We start from the raw sequence: 21,819 nt of genomic DNA, 5'->3' as shown, positions 1-21,819 counted from the left end.
TTACAGCTTCTCCACAGTCAGGACCATAATAACCTAGTTTATAGCTTCTCCACAGTCGGTACCATAATAACCTAGTTTATAGCTTATCCACAGTTAGTACCCTAATACCCTAGTTTATAGCTTCTCCACAGTACCATAATAACCTAGTTTACAGCTTCTCCACAGTCAGTACCATAATAACCTAGTTTACAGCTTCTCCACAGTCAGTACCATAATAACCTAGTTTATAGCTTCTCCACAGTCAGTACCATAATAACCTAGTTTATAGCTTCTCCACAGTACCATAATAACCTAGTTTATAGCTTCTCCACAGTCAGTACCATAATAACCCAGTTTATAGCTTCTCCACAATCAGTACCATAATAACCTAGTTTATAGCTTCTCCATAGTCAGTACCATAATAACCTAGTTTATAGCTTCTCCACAGTCAGGACCATAATAACCTAGTTTATAGCTTCTCCACAGTCAGTACCATAATAACCTAGTTTATAGCTTCTCCACAGTTAGTACCATAATAACCCAGTTTATAGCTTCTCCACAGTCAGTACCATAATAACCTAGTTTATAGCTTCTTCACAGTCAGTACCATAATAACCTAGTTTACAGCTTCTCCACAGTCAGTACCATAATAACCTAGTTTATAGCTTCTCCACAGTTAGTACCCTAATAACCTAGTTTATAGCTTCTCCACAGTTAGTACCCTAATAACCTAGTTTATAGCTTCTCCACAGTTAGTACCCTAATAACCTAGTTTATAGCTTCTCCACAGTCAGTACCATAATAACCTAGTTTATAGCTTCTCCACAGTCAGTACCATAATAACCTAGTTTATAGCTTCTCCACAGTCAGTACCATAATAACCTAGTTTATAGCTTCTCCACAGTTAGTACCATAATAACCTAGTTTATAGCTTCTCCACAGTCAGTACCATAATAACCTAGTTTACAGCTTCTCCACAGTACCATAATAACCTAGTTTACAGCTTCTCCACAGTACCCTAATAACCTAGTTTATAGCTTCTCCACAGTTAGTACCATAATAACCTAGTTTATAGCTTCTCCACAGTCAGTACCATAATAACCTAGTTTATAGCTTCTCCACAGTTAGTACCATAATAACCTAGTTTATAGCTTCTCCACAGTCAGTACCATCAGGCCTTCACTGATGATTTAACATGCCAAACATTAAACTGGGAGAGGACGCCTGTCCTTGAATCTCTTTCTTGGATCTCTCTCTCAACCCTCCTCCTCCTAGAATAATACAAACATGCAAACAAAAAGTAAAACCATTACGTTAAAATATTGATGTTATTTTTCTTTCTCCCCCATCCTCTGGTGGGTCTCAGGGTGGCCAGAAGATTGACAGGCTGGACGGAGCTCATGCCCCAGAGCTGACCAGTAAGGTCCAGAGGCTGTCGGTCAGCTCGGGGGCTGGGCGGGCCAGGGCGGAGCCCCTAAAGAGGACCTTAATGAGCGTCTGAAGAGACTGATCAACGCAGCACCCTGCATGCTCTTCATGAAGGATCCCCCAGGAACCCCGCTGCGGTAAAGAGAGAGAGAGTGTGGGGTGTGGTCTTCATGAACAGTCTCCCCAGGAACCCCGCTGTGGTAAAGAGAGAGAGGACGACGGGGCGTGGTCTTCATGAACAGGCTCCCGCTGTGGAAAACACACGGGTCAGGCCTGGTAATTAGAGAGAGACAGGGGATTGGTGGTGGTGGAGGAGAGGCAAGCCTGGTGGTGGTGGAGGAGGAGAGCAGGCCTGGTGGTGGTGGAGGAGGAGGTTCCCAACCACGCCGCTGATTATCAGTATCAGGTTCAGTATCAGGTTCAGTATCAGGTTCAGTATCAGGTTCAGTATCAGGTTCAGTATCAGGTTCAGTATCAGTATCAGGTTCAGTATCAGTATCAGTATCAGGTTCAGTATCAGGTTCAGTATCAGGTTCAGTATCAGTATCAGGTTCAGTATCAGTTTCAGTATCAGTATTAGGTTCAGTATCAGTATCAGTATCAGGTTCAGTATCAGGTTCAGTATCAGTATTAGGTTCAGTATCAGGTTCAGTATCAGTATTAGGTTCAGTATCAGTATCAGGTTCAGTATTAGGTTCAGTATCAGGTTCAGTATCAGTATTAGGTTCAGTATCAGGTTCAGTATCAGGTTCAGTATCAGTATCAGTATTAGGTTCAGTATCAGGTTCAGTATCAGGTTCAGTATCAGTATCAGGTTCAGTATCAGTTTCAGTATCAGTATTAGGTTCAGTATCAGGTTCAGTATCAGGTTCAGTATCAGGTTCAGTATCAGGTTCAGTATCAGGTTCAGTATCAGGTTCAGTATCAGGTTCAGTATTAGGTTCAGTATCAGTATCAGTATTAGGTTCAGTATCAGGTTCAGTATCAGGTTCAGTATTAGGTTCAGGTTCAGTATCAGGTTCAGTATCAGGTTCAGTATTAGGTTCAGTATCAGTATCAGGTTCAGTATCAGGTTCAGTATCAGGTTCAGTATCAGGTTCAGTATCAGGTTCAGTATCAGGTTCAGTATCAGGTTCAGTATCAGGTTCAGTATCAGGTTCAGTATCAGTATTATGTTCAGTATCATGTTCAGTATCAGGTTCAGTATCAGGTTCAGTATCAGTATTAGGTTCAGTATCAGTATTAGGTTCAGTATCAGGTTCAGTATCAGGTTCAGTATCAGGTTCAGTATCAGTATCAGGTTCAGTATCAGGTTCAGTATCAGGTTCAGTATCAGGTTCAGTATTAGTATCAGGTTCAGTATCAGGTTCAGTATCAGTATCAGGTTCAGTATCAGGTTCAGTATCAGGTTCAGTATCAGGTTCAGTATCAGGTTCAGTATCAGGTTCAGTATCAGGTTCAGTATCAGGTTCAGTATTAGTATCAGGTTCAGTATCAGGTTCAGTATCAGATTCAGTATCAGGTTCAGTATCATGTTCAGTATCAGGTTCAGTATCAGGTTCAGTATCAGGTTCAGTATCAGGTTCAGTATCAGGTTCAGTATCAGGTTCAGTATCAGTATCAGGTTCAGTATCAGGTTCAGTATTAGTATCAGGTTCAGTATCAGTATCAGGTTCAGTATCAGGTTCAGTATTAGTATCAGGTTCAGTATCAGGTTCAGTATCAGGTTCAGTATCATGTTCAGTATCAGTATCAGGTTCAGTATCAGGTTCAGTATCAGGTTCAGTATCAGTATCAGGTTCAGTATCAGGTTCAGTATCAGGTTCAGTATCAGGTTCAGTATCAGGTTCAGTATCAGGTTCAGTATCAGGTTCAGTATCAGGTTCAGTATCAGGTTCAGTATCAGGTTCAGTATCAGATTCAGTATCAGGTTCAGTATCAGTATCAGGTTCAGTATCAGGTTCAGTATTAGTATCAGGTTCAGTATCAGGTTCAGTATCAGGTTCAGTATCATGTTCAGTATCAGTATCAGGTTCAGTATCAGGTTCAGTATCAGGTTCAGTATCAGTATCAGGTTCAGTATCAGGTTCAGTATCAGGTTCAGTATCAGGTTCAGTATCAGGTTCAGTATCAGGTTCAGTATCAGGTTCAGTATCAGGTTCAGTATCAGGTTCAGTATTAGTATCAGGTTCAGTATCAGGTTCAGTATCAGTATCAGGTTCAGTATCAGGTTCAGTATCAGGTTCAGTATCAGGTTCAGTATCAGGTTCAGTATCAGTATTAGGTTCAGTATCAGGTTCAAGTCAGTTTGCAAACATCTAACGTTACATTTTAGTTTAAAATCTAAACCCACAAGACTTATTTTTCACCTCATCCTGAAATGTATCTCTAAATATTTTTCATCTTTATAAAGAAGCCAAGTTGTAGTGTTTGTGAACTCTAGTTTAATCTAATCCCCTCCAAGCCACGTGAGGCTGTGACTACGACCTCGCTAGTTCTTTAAAGAAGCCCTCGAAACCTGAATTTAAAGGTTACACACTCATACCATGTTAAACACATGCTCCTAACACATTACACGCTCTCTGTGTGCGTGTGTGTGTGTGTGTGTGTGTGTGTGTGTGTGTCTGTGTGTCTCTCTGTGTGTGTGTCTGTGTGTGTGTGTGTGTGTGTGTGTGTGTGTGTGTGTGTGTGTGTGTGTGTGTGTGTGTGTGTGTGTGTGTGTGTGTGTGTGTGTGTGTGTGTCTGTGTGTGTGTGTGTGCATAATAACCTAACTTTCCTTGAAATAAGAAATCAGCTTTTTTATGTTCCTTTTTCCTGGAGCTGTATGGTCTGTCTGCGGTGCGCGACCCCCCCCCTGACCCTTTAGGAGAAGGAGAGAGGGGCAACAACCCCTCGCCAATCAATCGTGCGTGTCTGGGTCTAGGATAGAGGGCCTCTAGCCAGAGAAAGCAGCTGAGCCTGGTGTAGTAGTAACAAGTTAATATAGTGGCATGTAGCTGAATAACCATTAGTTAGGGGCCTCTAGCTGTTTTATAATGAATTCCCCCATGAATGAATGAAGTATCAGAATGAGTTTCACTGCAGGCTCTACATGCAGGCAACATATCACCCCTCCTCTACTCCTGTTCTCTCTTTCTGTTTTCTTCTCTTTTTCTCTGCCTCTTTCGCTTTCTTTCTTGATCTCTCGCTCTCCTCTCTCCTTCTTTCTCCTCTCTCCTTCTTTCTCCTCTCCCTCTTTCTCCTCTCTCCTTCTTTCTCCTCTCTCCCTCTTTCTCCTCTCTCCCGCTTTCTTCTCTCTCCCTCTTTCCCCTCTCCCCCTCTTTCTCCTCTCTCTTGCTGTCTTTCTCCTTTCTCTCTCTCCTCTCTCCCTCTCTACCTCTTCCTCTCTTTCTCCTCTCTCCCTCTCTTTCTCCTCTCTACCTCTTCCTCTCTTTCTCCTCTCTACCTCTTCCTCTCTTTCTCCTCTCCTCCTCTTTCTCCTGTCCCTCTTCCCCCTCTCTCCCTCTTCCCCTCTTTCTCCTCTCTCCCTCTCTTTCTCCTCTCTACCTCTTCCTCTCTTTCTCCTCTCTCCCTCTTTCCCCTCTCTCCCTCTTTCTCCTCTCCTCTTCCCCCTCTCTCCCTCTTCCCCCTCTCTCCCTCTTTCCCTCTCTCCCTCTTTCTCCTCTCTCCCTCTCTTTCTCCTCTCTTCCTCTCTTTCTCCTCCCTCTCTTTCTCCTCTCTACCTCTTCCTCTCTTTCTCCTCTCTACCTCTTCCTCTCTTTCTCCTCTCTCCCTCTTCCCCTCTCTCCCTCTTCCCCTTTCTCCCTCTTTCCCTCTCTCCCTCTTTCTCCTCTCTCTTGCTGTCTTTCTCCTTTCTCTCTCTCTCTCTACCTCTTCCTCTCTTTCTCCTCTCTACCTCTTCCTCTCTTTCTTCTCTCTCCCTCTTTCCCCTCTCTCCCTCTTTCCCCTCTCTCCCTCTTTCCCCTCTTTCCCCTCTCTCCCTCTTTCTCCTCTCTCTTGCTGTCTTTCTCCTTTCTCTCTCTCCCTCTCTCCCTCTCTTTCTCCTCTCTTCCTCTCTTTCTCCTCTCTCCCTCTTTCTCCTCTCCCTCTTCCCCCTCTCTCCCTCTTCCCCTCTCTCCCTCTTCCCCCTCTCTCCCTCTTCCCCCTCTTTCTCCTCTCTCCCTCTCTTTCTCCTCTCTACCTCTTCCTCTCTTTCTCCTCTCTCCCTCTTTCTCCTCTCCCTCTTTCCCCTCTCTCCCTCTTTCTCCTCTCTCTTGCTGTCTTTCTCCTTTCTCTCTCTCCTCTCTCCCTCTCTTTCTCCTCTCTACCTCTTCCTCTCTTTCTCCTCTCTACCTCTCTTTCTCCTCTCTACCTCTTCCTCTCTTTCTCCTCTCTACCTCTCTTTTTCCTCTCTACCTCTTCCTCTCTTTCTCCTCTCTACCTCTTCCTCTCTTTCTCCTCTCTACCTCTTCCTCTCTTTCTCATCTCTCCCTCTTTCTCCTCTCTCTTGCTGTCTTTCTCCTTTCTCCTCTCTCATTCTTTCTCTCTCTCGTTCTCTCCCTCCACCCTCGTTTCCATCTGTCTATTCCCCGCTGTCACAGTGTTTGAGAAGAGACTGACTCGCACTCATGTGTCAAGGACAACATATCTGCTGATATCTCAAAGTGCTGTACAGAAACCCAGCCTAAAACCCCAAACAGCAAGCAATGCAGGTGTAGAAGCACGGTGGCTAGGAAAAACTCCCATGAAAGGCCAAAACCTAGGAAGAAACCTAGAGAGGAACCAGGCTATGTGGGGTGGCCAGTCCTCTTCTGGCTGTGCCGGGTGGAGATTATAACAGAACATGGCCAAGATGTTCAAATGTTCATAAATTACCAGCATGGTCCAATAATAATAAGGCAGAACAGTTGAAACTGGAGCAGCAGCACGGCCAGGTGGACTGGGGACAGCAAGGAGTCATCATGTCAGGTAGTAGTGAGGCATGGTCCTAGGGCTCAGGTCCTCCGAGAGAGAGAAAGAAAGAAAGAGAGAAAGAGAGAATTAGAGAGAGCACACTTAAATTCACACAGGACACCGAATAGGACAGGAGAAGTACTCCAGATATAACAAACTGACCCTAGCCCCCTGACACATAAACTACTGCAGCATAAATACTGGAGGCTGAGACAGGAGGAGGCTGAGACAGGAGGAGGCTGAGACAGGAGGAGGCTGAGACAAATACTTGTTCTATATACACACTTTGTATTACTTAAAATGAATGTGATGATACTAGAGTTTGGGACCATCTTTATTTTAGCTTTTAACTTCATGTCTTGTTCATGTGTTTCCAAATGGCCCTTTTCATATGAGGGTAAGAAACATGCTGCTGACCAAACTCAAACATGCTGCTGACCAAACTCAAACATGCTGCTGACCAAACTCAAACATGCTGCTGACCAAACTCAAACATGCTGCTGACCAAACTCAAACATGCTGCTGACCAAACTCAAACATGCTGCTGACCAAACTCAAACATGCTGCTGACCAAACTCAAACATGCTGCTGACCAAACTCAAACATGCTGCTGACCAAACTCAAACATGCTGCTGACCAAACTCATCTGCAATTATGTCCTGATTTAATATCCAGACTGTTGTTCCTATGAACATACAAGAACATTTAATTAACATCCTGACTCTGTTCCTGTTAACATACAAGAACATTTAATTAACATCCTGATTTAATATCCTGACTCTGTTCCTGTTAACATACAATAACATTTAATTAACAACCTGATTTAATATCCTGACTCTGTTCCTGTTAACATACAATAACATTTAATTAACAACCTGATTTAATATCCTGACTGTTGTTCCTGTTAACATACAATAACATTTAATTAACAACCTGATTTAATATCCTGACTCTGTTCCTGTTAACATACAATAACATTTAATTAACAACCTGATTTAATATCCTGACTCTGTTCCTGTTAACATACAAGAACATTTAATTAACATCCTGATTTAATATCCTGACTGTTGTTCCTGTTAACATACAATAACATTTAATTAACAACCTGATTTAATATCCTGACTCTGTTCCTGTTAACATACAATAACATTTAATTAACAACCTGATTTAATATCCTGACTCTGTTCCTGTTAACATACAATAACATTTAATTAACAACCTGATTTAATATCCTGACTCTGTTCCTGTTAACATACAATAACATTTAACTAACATCCTGATTTAATATCCTGACTCTGTTCCTGTTAACATACAATAACATTTAATTAACAACCTGATTTAATATCCTGACTCTGTTCCTGTTAACATACAATAACATTTAACTAACATCCTGATTTAATATCCTGACTCTGTTCCTGTTAACATACAATAACATTTAATTAACAACCTGATTTAATATCCTGACTCTGTTCCTGTTAACATACAATAACATTTAACTAACATCCTGATTTAATATCCTGACTCTGTTGTTCATATGGGGTATTGTGATGTCATTATGAGGTATTGTGATGTCATTATGAGGTATTGTGATGTCATTATGAGGTATTGTGATGCCATTATGAGGTATTGTGATGCCATTATGGGGTATTAACATACAATAACATTTAACTAACAACCCGTTGATTTCTCCTCAGCCGTCAGATTGTAGTTCTATTGAAGGACCATGCTATCCAGTATAACAGCCGTGTCTTATACTAGGTTTACAAACACAGTGTGTTTCTCCCCATCACCCAGGTTTCAGCCATCAGATTGTAGTTCTATTGAAGGTCCATGCTATCCAGTATAACAGCCCTGTCTTATACTAGGTTTACAAACACAGTGTGTTTCTCCCCATCACCCAGGTTTCAGCCATCAGATTGTAGTTCTATTGAAGGACCATGCTATCCAGTATAACAGCCGTGTCTTATACTAGGTTTACAAACACAGTGTGTTTCTCCCCATCACCCAGGTTTCAGCCATCAGATTGTAGTTCTATTGAAGGACCATGCTATCCAGTATAACAGCCCTGTCTTATACTAGGTTTACAAACACAGTGTGTTTCTCCCCATCACCCAGGTTTCAGCCATCAGATTGTAGTTCTATTGAAGGACCATGCTATCCAGTATAACAGCCCTGTCTTATACTAGGTTTACAAACACAGTGTGTTTCTCCCCATCACCCAGGTTTCAGCCATCAGATTGTAGTTCTATTGAAGGACCATGCTATCCAGTATAACAGCCGTGTCTTATACTAGGTTTACAAACACAGTGTGTTTCTCCCCATCACCCAGGCTTCAGCCGTCAGATAGTGGCGCTTTTCAAGGCCCATGCCATCCAGTTCAGCAGTTTTGACATCCTGTCAGACGAGGAAGTGAGAGGGGGGCTGAAGACCTTCTCCAACTGGCCCACCTACCCTCAGGTGTATGTTAACGGAGAACTCGTAGGGGGACTGGACATTGTCAAGGTGAGTCGTGTTAAACGCCCATTTTCCTTTTCCAGAGAACTGAGGCGAGCGAAAAACAAAACAAACATGGACAACAATAACAAAAATGATAAATGTAAAACCCATGTAAAACAAAAACACTAAATAACTGTGGTATAACTCCTAGAGACCTCACCAAGAGATTTGAGCCTTTTGGTGTCGTGGTTTTAGAATGACCGAGACCAGAGTTTGAGTCCTGGTCAGGATACCCTTCTAATGAACTACATTGGTTTCAGCAGTTGGATAGCACTATTGACAGCATGGGGCGGCAGGGTAGCGGTTAGAGCGTAGTGGTTAGAGCGTTGGACTAGTAACCGGAAGGTTGCGAGTTCAAACCCCCGAGCTGACAAGGTACAAATCTGTCGTTCTGCGATTTGTCGTTCTGGTCTAGGAACCCACTGTTCCTAGACCAGTTAACCCACTGTTCCTAGACCAGTTAACCCACTGTTCCTAGACCAGTTAACTCACTGTTCCTAGACCAGTTAACCCACTGTTCCTAGACCAGTTAACCCACTGTTCCTAGACCAGTTAACCCACTGTTCCCAGACCAGTTAACCCACTGTTCCCAGACCAGTTAACCCACTGTTCCCAGACCAGTTAACCCACTGTTCCCAGACCAGTTAACCCACTGTTCCCAGACCAGTTAACCCTCTGTTCCCAGACCAGTTAACCCACTGTTCCCAGACCAGTTAACCCACTGTTCCCAGACCAGTTAACCCACTGTTCCCAGACCAGTTAACCCACTGTTCCCAGACCAGTTAAAAATGTCCCAGCCAAGTTGGAGGGCATCGTTCTGTCATTCCTCATAATGGATGTTCTATGTATAGCATTCTATTAAAGTCATCAAAGTCATCAGAGACTGTGTTGATCTGCTTCAGCTTCTATTCCGTTTGAATTCTACATTTAACACAATCTAGCATGCACAATCTATTTAGACAGCTGACGCGAGCACAAATCACCTCATAATTGTCTTCAGGAAAATGTACTTCTCGAGTCATATTTTTCTTACATTGTTTTAGATGTGTTCACTGCAGGCTTGACTAGCAGCTATTAAGTTGCAGAGTCTCATTTAAATACAGATCAACCTGACGTTTTACAGCAACATGGATCCGAAAAGGGAGGCTACTAAAATAGTTTTCCTGTTACTGTTCGACTCACAAAATATAATTTCAATTCACAACATTAACAATGTCTACAACTGTATTTCTGATCAATTTGATGTTATTTTAATGGGCAAAAATGTAGGTGTGTGATTCAGACTAGGTGTGTGTGTTAGTCTGATTCAGACTGTAGGTGTGTGTGTTAGTGTGATTCAGACTGTAGGTGTGTGCTTTAGTGTGATTCAGACTGTAGGTGTGTGTGTGTGTGTGTGTGTGTGTGTGTGTGTGTGTGTGTGTGTGTGTGTGATTCAGACTATAGGTGTGTGTCTTAGTGTGATTCAGACTGTAGGTGTGTGTGTGCTTTAGTGTGATTCAGACTGTAGGTGTGTGTGTGCTTTAGTGTGATTCAGACTGTAGGTGTGTGTGTGCTTTAGTGTGATTCAGACTGTAGGTGTGTGTGTTAGTGTGATTCAGTCTGTAGGTGTGTTTTAGTGTGATTCAGACTGTAGGTGTGTAATTCAGACTGTAGGTGTGTGATTCAGACTGTAGGTGTGTGCTTTAGTGTGATTCAGACTAGGTGTGTGTGTTAGTCTGATTCAGACTAGGTGTGTGTGTTAGTGTGATTCAGACTAGGTGTGTGTTTTAGTGTGATTCAGACTGTAGGTGTGTGTGTGTGTTAGTGTGATTCAGACTGTAGGTGTGTGATTCAGACTGTAGGTGTGTGTGTGTGTTAGTGTAATTCAGACTGTAGGTGTGTGTTTTAGTGTGATTCAGACTGTAGGTGTGTGTGTGTTAGTGTAATTCAGACTGTAGGTGTGTGTGTTAGTGTAATTCAGACTGTAGGTGTGTGTGTGTTAGTGTAATTCAGACTTTAGTGTGATTCAGACTGTAGGTGTGTGTGTTTTAGTGTCATTCAGACTGTAGGTGTGTGTGTTAGTGTAATTCAGACTGTAGGTGTGTGTGTTAGTGTGATTCAGACTGTAGGTGTGTGTGTGTGTGTGTGTGTGTGTGTGTGTGTGTTAGTGTGATTCAGACTGTAGGTGTGTGTTTTAGTGTGATTCAGACTGTAGGTGTGTGTTTTAGTGTGATTCAGACTGTAGGTGTGTGTTTTAGTGTGATTCAGACTGTAGGTGTGTGTGTTTTAGTGTGATTCAGACTGTAGGTGTGTGTGTTAGTGTGATTCAGACTGTAGGTGTGTGTGTTAGTGTGATTCAGACTGTAGGTGTGTGTGTTAGTGTGATTCAGACTGTAGGTGTGTGTTTTAGTGTGATTCAGACTGTAGGTGTGTGTTTTAGTGTGATTCAGACTGTAGGTGTGTGTTTTAGTGTGATTCAGACTGTAGGTGTGTGTTTTAGTGTGATTCAGACTGTAGGTGTGTGTTTTAGTGTGATTCAGACTGTAGGTGTGTGTTTTAGTGTGATTCAGACTGTAGGTGTGTGTTTTAGTGTGATTCAGACTGTAGGTGTGTGTTTTAGTGTGATTCAGACTGTAGGTGTGTGTGTGTTAGTGTGATTCAGACTGTAGGTGTGTGTTTTAGTGTGATTCAGACTGTAGGTGTGTGTTTTAGTGTGATTCAGACTGTAGGTGTGTGTTTTAGTGTGATTCAGACTGTAGGTGTGTGTTTTAGTGTGATTCAGACTGTAGGTGTGTGTTTTAGTGTGATTCAGACTGTAGGTGTGTGTTTTAGTGTGATTCAGACTGTAGGTGTGTGTTTTAGTGTGATTCAGACTGTAGGTGTGTGTTTTAGTGTGATTCAGACTGTAGGTGTGTGTTTTAGTGTGATTCAGACTGTAGGTGTGTGTTTTAGTGTGATTCAGACTGTAGGTGTGTGTTTTAGTGTGATTCAGACTGTAGGTGTGTGTTTTAGTGTGATTCAGACTGTAGGTGTGTGTTTTAGTGTGATTCAGACTGTAGGTGTGTGTTTTAGTGTGATTCAGACTGTAGGTGTGTGTTTTAGTGTGATTCAGACTGTAGGTGTGTGTGTGTGTGTGTGTGTGTTAGTGTGATTCAGACTGTAGGTGTGTGTGTGTTAGTGTGATTCAGACTGTAGGTGTGTGTTTTAGTGTGATTCAGACTGTAGGTGTGTGTTTTAGTGTGATTCAGACTGTAGGTGTGTGTTTTAGTGTGATTCAGACTATAGGTGTGTGTTTTAGTGTGATTCAGACTGTAGGTGTGTGTGTGTTAGTGTGATTCAGACTGTAGGTGTGTGTTTTAGTGTGATTCAGACTGTAGGTGTGTGTTTTAGTGTGATTCAGACTGTAGGTGTGTGTTTTAGTGTGATTCAGACTGTAGGTGTGTGTTTTAGTGTGATTCAGACTGTAGGTGTGTGTTTTAGTGTGATTCAGACTGTAGGTGTGTGTGTTAGTGTGATTCAGACTGTAGGTGTGTGTTTTAGTGTGATTCAGACTGTAGGTGTGACCCAGTGACCCATCTCAGTGTTGATACCTGTTGTAGGAACTAGCTGAATCTGGAGAGCTGGAGAATACCTGTCCCAAGGCCGTCACACTGGAGCACAGGTAAAACACACCTTTATACACACACACACACACACACACACACACACACACACACGTGGAAGATGGCACGTTGTATTGTGTGACTTATGGACTGTCCCTATAACCTCCAGGTTGAAGTCGACCATCAACAGGAGTCCAGTCATGCTGTTCATGAAGGGAAATAAAGAGGTACGTAGGTGTCACTGTATAACAGGACAATAAAGAGGTACGTAGGTGTCACTATATAACAGGACAATAAAGAGGTGTCACTGTATAACAGGGCAATAAAGAGGTACGTAGGTGTCACTATATAACAGGACAATAAAGAGGTACGTAGGTGTCACTATATAACAGGGCAATAAAGAGGTACGTAGAATAGGAATGGAATAGAATGGGGGCAGCAGGTAGCCTAGTGGTTAGAGCGTTGGACTTGTAACCAAAAGGTTGCTGGATCGAACCCCCGAGCTGACAAGGTAAAAATCTGTCATTCTGCCCCTGAACAAGGCAGCTGTTCCCAGGCCGTCATTGTTAGTAAGAATTTACTGACTAAAGAAATATATATATAAATAAATGCTATGCAGAAACATACATGGACAATAAACTGAGGCTTGTGTTTGGCCTATATAATACTATTCTAATATAACTCCAGTACATTACTTCAAGAGGTACCCGTTGGCCTATATAATACTATATAATACTATTCTAATATAACTCCAGTACATTACTTCAAGAGGTACCAGTTGGCCTATATAATACTATTCTAATATAACTCCAGTACATTACTTCAAGAGGTACCAGTTGGCCTATATAATACTATATAATACTATATAATACTTCAAGAGGTACCCGTTGGCCTATATAATACTATATAATACTATTCTAATATAACTCCAGTACATTACTTCAAGAGGCACCAGTTGGCGTATATAATACTATATAATACTATTCTAATATAACTCCAGTACATTACTTCAAGAGGTACCCGTTGGCCTATATAATACTATATAATACTATTCTAATATAACTCCAGTACATTACTTCAAGAGGTACCAGTTGGCCTATATAATACTATTCTAATATAACTCCAGTACATTACTTCAAGAGGTACCAGTTGGCCTATATAATACTATATAATACTATATAATACTTCAAGAGGTACCCGTTGGCCTATATAATACTATATAATACTATTCTAATATAACTCCAGTACATTACTTCAAGAGGCACCAGTTGGCCTATATAATACTATATAATACTATTCTAATATAACTCCAGTACATTACTTCAAGAGGTACCCGTTGGCCTATATAATACTATATAATACTATTCTAATATAATATATAGTATATATAGTACAGTTGGCCTGTATACTACTATATAATACTATTCTAATATAATATATCGTATATAATATAGTACAGTTGGCCTGTATACTACTATATAATACTATTCTACTATTCTAATATAATATATAGTATATAATATAGTACAGTTGGCCTGTATACTACTATATAATACTATATAATACTATTCTAATATAATATATAGTATATAATATAGTACAGTTGGCCTGTATACTACTATATAATACTATTCTAATATAATATATAGTATATAATATAGTACAGTTGGCCTGTATACTACTATATAATACTATATAATATAATATATAGTATATAATATAGTACAGTTGGCCTATATAATACTATATAATACTATTCTAATATAGTATATAATATAGTACAGTTGGCCTATATAATACTATATAATACTATTCTAATATAATATATAGTATATAATATAGTACAGTTGGCCTATATAATACTATATAATAATATTCTAATATAATATATAGTATATAATATAGTACAGTTGGCCTATATACTACTATATAATACTATTGTAATATAATATATAGTATATATAGTACAGTTGGCCTATATAATACTATATAATACTATTGTAATATAATATATAGTATATAATATAGTACAGTTGGCCTGTATACTATATAATACTATATAATACTATTGTAATATAATATATAGTATATAATATAGTACAGTTGGCCTGTATACTATATAATACTATTCTAATATAATATATAGTATATAATATAGTACAGTTGGCCTGTATACTATATAATACTATATAATACTATTCTAATATAATATATAGTATATAATATAGTACAGTTGGCCTGTATACTCTGCCAATCTAGTAGATAAGGACAATTGGTATGGCATACATTTCAACAGAATTGAGGCTAATCTGAAATCAATAATATTCTGCACAGAGCAGAGCAGTGGGACCCCCCCCCCTCTCTCTCTCACACACACACACACACACACACACACACACACACACACACACACACACACACACACACACACACACACACACACACACACACACACACACACACACACACACACACACACACTAATGGTTCAGGAGTACCCCCCCCCCCCCTCCTACCTCTTCATATTGATTGCTGCTGCTCACAGATGAAGAGATATCTTCAGAGTAGTTTAAACCAAGTCCCCTGTGAATCCCGTCTCTCCCTTTGGTTCTATCTGTAGATACAGATCTTTATTTAGTTTCCCATTTCTTAAAAGACCGTTTCTAAGTGGGGTCCTGTGAAACCAACAGCAAGTTGAAACTTGCTCAATGAAAGCTTGAGTTTGGTTTCATTCCTGGAGGGAAGAGGTCCTGACTCCTCCTGCTTAACTAGGCAAGTCGGTTAAGAACAAATTCTTATTTACGTTGACGGCCTTGTTCAGAATGACATATTTATATCTCGGGGATTCGATCCGGCAACCTTTCGGGTTACTGGCCCAACGCTCTAACCACTAGGCTACCTGCTGGTTACTGACCCAACACTCTAACCACTAGGCTACCTGCTGGTTACTGGCCCAACGCTCTAACCACTAGGCTACCTGCTGGTTACTGGCCCAATGCTCTAACCACTAGGCTACCTGCTGGTTACTGGCCCAGCACTCTAACCACTAGGCTACCTGCTGGTTACTGGCCCAACACTCAAACCACTAGGCTACCTGCTGGTTACTGGCCCAACACTCAAACCACTAGGCTACCTGCTGGTTACTGGCCCAACACTCAAACCACTAGGCTACCTGCTGGTTACTGGCCCAACACTCAAACCACTAGGCTACCTGCTGGTTACTGGCCCAATGCTCTAACCGCTAGGCTACCTGCTGGTTACTGGCCCAATGCTCTAACCACTAGGCTACCTGCTGGTTACTGGCCCAACGCTCTAACCACTAGGCTACCTGCTGGTTACTGGCCCAACGCTCTAACCACTAGGCTACCTGCTGGTTACTGGCCCAACACTCTAACCACTAGGCTACCTGCTGGTTACTGGTCCAACACTCAAACCACTAGGCTACCTGCTGGTTACTGGTCCAACACTCAAACCACTAGGCTACCTGCTGGTTACTGGCCCAACGCTCTAACCACTAGGCTACCTGCTGGTTACTGGCCCAATTCTCTAACCGCTAGGCTACCTGCTGGTTACTGGCCCAACGCTCTAACCACTAGGTTACCTGCTGGTTACTGGCCCAACACTAACCACTAGGCTACCTGCTGGTTACTGGCCCAATGCTCTAACCACTAGGCTACCTGCTGGTTACTGGCCCAACGCTCTAACCACTAGGCTACCTGCTGGTTACTGGCCCAATGCTCTAACCACTAGGCTACCTGCTGGTTACTGGCCCAACGCTCTAACCACTAGGCTACCTGCTGGTTACTGGCCCAATGCTCTAACCACTAGGCTACCTGCTGGTTACTGGCCCAACGCTCTAACCACTAGGCCACCACTTATCCATGTGTTATCTTGAAAGCATTTCTCCTACTCACTCAGAAAACAACATTTTGTATATTAGCTATTTGAAAAGATCTTTGTCTTAAAAAGAAACATTGCTTCCTGTGATTTTGTTCTGCAATAAAATGGTTTTGTGTGGACTCACCCATTGAAGGATCTGAATTGAGTTAATATGTTGATTATAAAGTGTATGTTCTTTGTTAAGATACTGACATGGGTATGATTAAGTTATCTGTTCGGTTTCTAAAGTCTGTTTTTCTTCCTGTATCTGTAGCAAGCCAAGTGTGGATTCAGTCTTCAGATACTGGAGATAATGAACAGCTCAGGGTGAGAACACCACTATATCACGATACTGGAGATAATGAACAGGGTGAGGTAACACCACTATATCACGATACTGGAGATAATGAACAGGGTGAGAACACCACTATATCACGATACTGGAGATAATGAACAGGGTGAGGTAACACCACTATATCACGATACTGGAGATAATGAACAGGGTGAGGTAACACCACTATATCACGATACTGGAGATAATGAACAGGGTGAGGTAACACCACTATATCACGATACTGGAGATAATGAACAGGGTGAGGTAACACCACTATATCACGATACTGGAGATAATGAACAGGGTGAGAACACCACTATATCACGATACTGGAGATAATGAACAGGGTGAGGTAACACCACTATATGACGATACTGGAGATAATGAACAGGGTGAGAACACCACTATATCACGATTCTGGAGATAATGAACAGGGTGAGGTAACACCACTATATGACGATACTGGAGATAATGAACAGGGTGAGAACACCACTATATGACGATACTGGAGATAATGAACAGGGTGAGAACACCACTATATCACGATACTGGAGATAATGAACAGGGTGAGAACACCACTATATCACGATTCTGGAGATAATGAACAGGGTGAGGTAACACCACTATATCACGATACTGGAGATAATGAACAGGGTGAGAACACCACTATATCACGATACTGGAGATAATGAACAGGGTGAGAACACCACTATATCACGATTCTGGAGATAATGAACAGGGTGAGGTAACACCACTATATCACGATACTGGAGATAATGAACAGGGTGAGGTAACACCACTATATCACGATACTGGAGATAATGAACAGGGTGAGGTAACACCACTATATCACGATACTGGAGATAATGAACAGGGTGAGGTAACACCACTATATCACAATACTGGAGATAATGAACAGGGTGAGGTAACACCACTATATCACAATACTGGAGATAATGAACAGGGTGAGGTAACACCACTATATCACGATACTGGAGATAATGAACAGGGTGAGGTAACACCACTATATCACAATACTGGAGATAATGAACAGGGTGAGGTAACACCACTATATCACAATACTGGAGATAATGAACAGGGTGAGGTAACACCACTATATCACGATACTGGAGATAATGAACAGGGTGAGGTAACACCACTATATCACGATACTGGAGATAATGAACAGCTCAGGGTGAGGTAACACCACTATATCACGATACTGGAGATAATGAACAGGGTGAGAACACCACTATATCACGATACTGGAGATAATGAACAGGGTGAGGTAACACCACTATATCACGATACTGGAGATAATGAACAGGGTGAGGTAACACCACTATATCGTGATCATGAACAGAGCAGTTCATTATATCTTGTCTGTGTTTATAATATAGTGGTTAATATCTTGTCTGTGTTTATAATATAGTGGTTAATATCTTGCCTGTGTTTCTAATATAATGGTTAATATCTTGTCTGTGTTTCTAATATAATGGTTAATATCTTGTCTGTGTTTCTAATATAATGGTTAATATCTTGCCTGTGTTTCTAATATGATGGTTAATATCTTGCCTGTGTTTCTAATATGATGGTTAATATCTTGCCTGTGTTTCCTGTTTGCAGGGTGGAATACAGCACCTTTGATATCCTGGAAGATGACGAGGTAAAAGAGACTGTATCTGTCTATGACATTTGCAAAACCATGTTGGTGAAAACTAAAGATGTTTTTCTACATGTTGACGTGGTTTTCTTTATGCATCTTCCAATCACCGATGTCCAGGTTCGACAGGGTCTGAAGACATACTCAAACTGGCCAACGTACCCTCAGCTATATGTCAATGGGGAACTCATTGGTGGGCTGGACATTGTGAAGGTGAGAAGAGATTTTTTGTTTTACACCTCAGACCATAATTGCGCTTATTACCTCCACTTAGTTCTGGACTAGTCTTGATATGTCTATAAACCATTTACAATGGAGATCGTCCATTTAAAATAGTTTTTAGTCCTAAACTAGGCTGAATCTGTGTCTGGGGGAAACCAACCCTTATAGGATCAGCCAGGCATGTCACAGTGTTATAGACAGAGGCAACAGCAGTACCACAAACTCTCCACCAGGTGTCACTAAAGCACCGTGTTCTGTTTTCTTAGCCTGCTTTATGTCGTCATGCCATGTGCAGTCAGACAGCATGGAGGGGGAGGGGGTTGGGGGGGGGTCATCCTCGGTAGTAAAAAAGCACAGAGGAAAAGATTGGTGTAATGTAAATACCCAGGTTTCTTAGTGAACTACATTAAACCAGGCTAAGGGAAGGTTACACAACATTGAGATAGTAAAGTCCCCAGTGTGCGTCTAACAGTAATCCTCTGTTTAGATATGCCTACTTATTTCACCGAGGGCCTTGCTTTGCATAAACTAGGCCTGTAGTCCGGGTGGGTTTAAAGCAGTGTATTGCCCAGCAGTGGCTAGTGGTCGATGTCAGCTGAAGTTCAGTTTTAATAGATCACCTGTCAATCACGGTTCTTTATGAGGACTGCATTGTGATAACATGTCACTGGGTTTCATTAGACAGGAGTTCTCTGTGTCTCTACATAGTTAGTTTAATGAGACAGGAGTTCTCTGTGTCTCTACATAGTTAGTTTAATGAGACAGGAGTTCTCTGTGTCTCTACATAGTTAGTTTAATGAGACAGGAGTTCTCTGTGTCTCTACATAGTTAGTTTAATGAGACAGGAGTTCTCTGTGTCTCTACATAGTTAGTTTAATGAGACAGGAGTTCTCTGTGTGTCTCTACATAGTTAGTTTCATTAGACAGGAGTTCTCTGTGTCTCTACATAGTTAGTTTCATTAGACAGGAGTTCTCTGTGTCTCTACATAGTTAGTTTAATGAGACAGGAGTTCTCTGTGTATCTATACATAGTTAGTTTCATTAGACAGGAGTTCTCTGTGTCTCTACATAGTTAGTTTCATTAGACAGGAGTTCTCTGTGTCTCTACATAGTTAGTTTCATTAGACAGGAGTTCTCTGTGTCTCTACATAGTTAGTTTCATTAGACAGGAGTTCTCTGTGTCTCTACATAGTTAGTTTCATTAGACAGGAGTTCTCTGTGTCTCTACATAGTTAGTTTAATGAGACAGGAGTTCTCTGTGTCTCTACATAGTTAGTTTCATTAGACAGGAGTTCTCTGTGTCTCTACATAGTTAGTTTCATTAGACAGGAGTTCTCTGTGTCTCTACATAGTTAGTTTAATGAGACAGGAGTTCTCTGTGTCTCTACATAGTTAGTTTAATGAGACAGGAGTTCTCTGTGTCTCTACATAGTTAGTTTAATGAGACAGGAGTTCTCTGTGTCTCTACATAGTTAGTTTAATGAGACAGGAGTTCTCTGTGTCTCTACATAGTTAGTTTAATGAGACAGGAGTTCTCTGTGTCTCTACATAGTTAGTTTAATGAGACAGGAGTTCTCTGTGTCTCTACATAGTTAGTTTCATTAGACAGGAGTTCTCTGTGTCTCTACATAGTTAGTTTCATTAGACAGGAGTTCTCTGTGTCTCTACATAGTTAGTTTAATGAGACAGGAGTTCTCTGTGTCTCTACATAGTTAGTTTCATTAGACAGGAGTTCTCTGTGTATCTATACATAGTTAGTTTCATTAGACAGGAGTTCTCTGTGTCTCTATACATAGTTAGTTTCATGAGACAGGAGTTCTCTGTGTCTCTATTCATAGTTATTGTGCATCAATAGAGTATTTATTTCTGATGCTGTTGGTAGGTTACATGACAGGTCCAGTAGGCTGTTATTTTCTCATGTATCAGCTGGTATGAAGATCAGACCTTTATTGACATGTGTTCTGTGTTTTTACAGGAGCTTAAAGACAGTGGAGACCTTTCTTCTGTCCTGAGGGGTGAATGCTAGATTCCTGTAGTACTGTTACTGTGATGGGAATGAGCTATGGACTACTGCACTCTTTCTTCCTCTCTCTACCCTCTTCTTCCTCTCTCTACCCTCTTCTTCCTCTCTACCCTCTTCTTCCTCTCTACCCTCTTCTTCCTCTCTACCCTCTTCTTCCCCTCTCTACCCTCCTCTTCCCCTCTCTACCCTCTTCTTCCCCTCTCTACCCTCCTCTTCCGCTCTACCCTCCTCTTCCTCTCTACCCTCCTCTTCCCCTCTCTACCCTCCTCTTCCCCTCTCTACCCTCCTCTTCCCCTCTCTACCCTCCTCTTCCCCTCTCTACCCTCCTCTTCCCCTCTCTACCCTCCTCTTCCCCTCTCTACCCTCCTCTTCCCCTCTCTACCCTCCTCTTCCCCTCTCTACCCTCCTCTTCCCCTCTCTACCCTCCTCTTCCCCTCTCTACCCTCCTCTTCCCCTCTCTACCCTCCTCTTCCCTCTCTACCCTCCTCTTCCCCTCTCTACCCTCCTCTTCCCCTCTCTACCCTCCTCTTCCCCTCTCTACCCTCCTCTTCCCTCTCTACCCTCCTCTTCCCCTCTCTACCCTCCTCTTCCCCTCTCTACCCTCCTCTTCCCCTCTCTACCCTCCTCTTCCCCTCTCTACCCTCCTCTTCCCCTCTTCCCTCTTCTCTTCCCCTCTCTATCCTCTTCTCTTCTCTATCCTCTACCCTCCTCTTCCCCTCTCTATCCTCTTCTCTTCTCTACCCTCTTCTCTCCCCCTCTCTACCCTCCTCTTCCCCTCTCTACCCTCCTCTTCCCCTCTATCCTCTTCTCTATCCTCTTCCCTCTTCTCTCCCCCTCTCTACCCTCCTCTTCCCCTCTCTATCCTCTTCTCTTCTCTACCCTCTTCTCTCCCCCTCTCTGAAATACATTATATTATCCATCCATAGATTTTTCTGAACATAGCACAGGTGTCCAAATGAACCTGATTGATCAAACTGCATTCTGCCACCAGCTGCAAATATAATAAAGTCATCCATGATGCTACCTGACTGGTTTCCTTATTTGTCTTCTGAACCTTAAAGAACACAGCAGTCAGAGCAAAGAACTGGAACCTTAGAGAACACAGCAGTCAGAGCAAAGAACTAGAACCTTAGAGAACACAGCACTCAGAGCAAAGAACTAGAACCTTAGAGAACACAGCACTCAGAGCAAAGAACTAGAACCTTAAAGAACACAGCACTCAGAGCAAAGAACTAGAACCTTAGAGAACACAGCACTCAGAGCAAAGAACTGGAACCTTAG

General features: G+C 41.8%; 1 pseudogene; it reads left to right on the top strand.

Annotated features, from left to right (window-relative positions):
* The first annotated feature begins 1,345 nt into the window (after window positions 1–1,345).
* LOC124027489 lies at window positions 1,346–20,716 on the top strand (annotated as a pseudogene).
* Window positions 20,717–21,819: the final 1,103 nt, after the last annotated feature.

Source organism: Oncorhynchus gorbuscha, unplaced genomic scaffold (assembly GCF_021184085.1).
Source record: "Oncorhynchus gorbuscha isolate QuinsamMale2020 ecotype Even-year unplaced genomic scaffold, OgorEven_v1.0 Un_scaffold_3290, whole genome shotgun sequence".
Lineage (NCBI taxonomy): Eukaryota > Metazoa > Chordata > Actinopteri > Salmoniformes > Salmonidae > Oncorhynchus > Oncorhynchus gorbuscha.
Note: the sequence above shows the minus strand (reverse complement) of the source record. Positions and strands in the feature narration are given on the sequence as shown.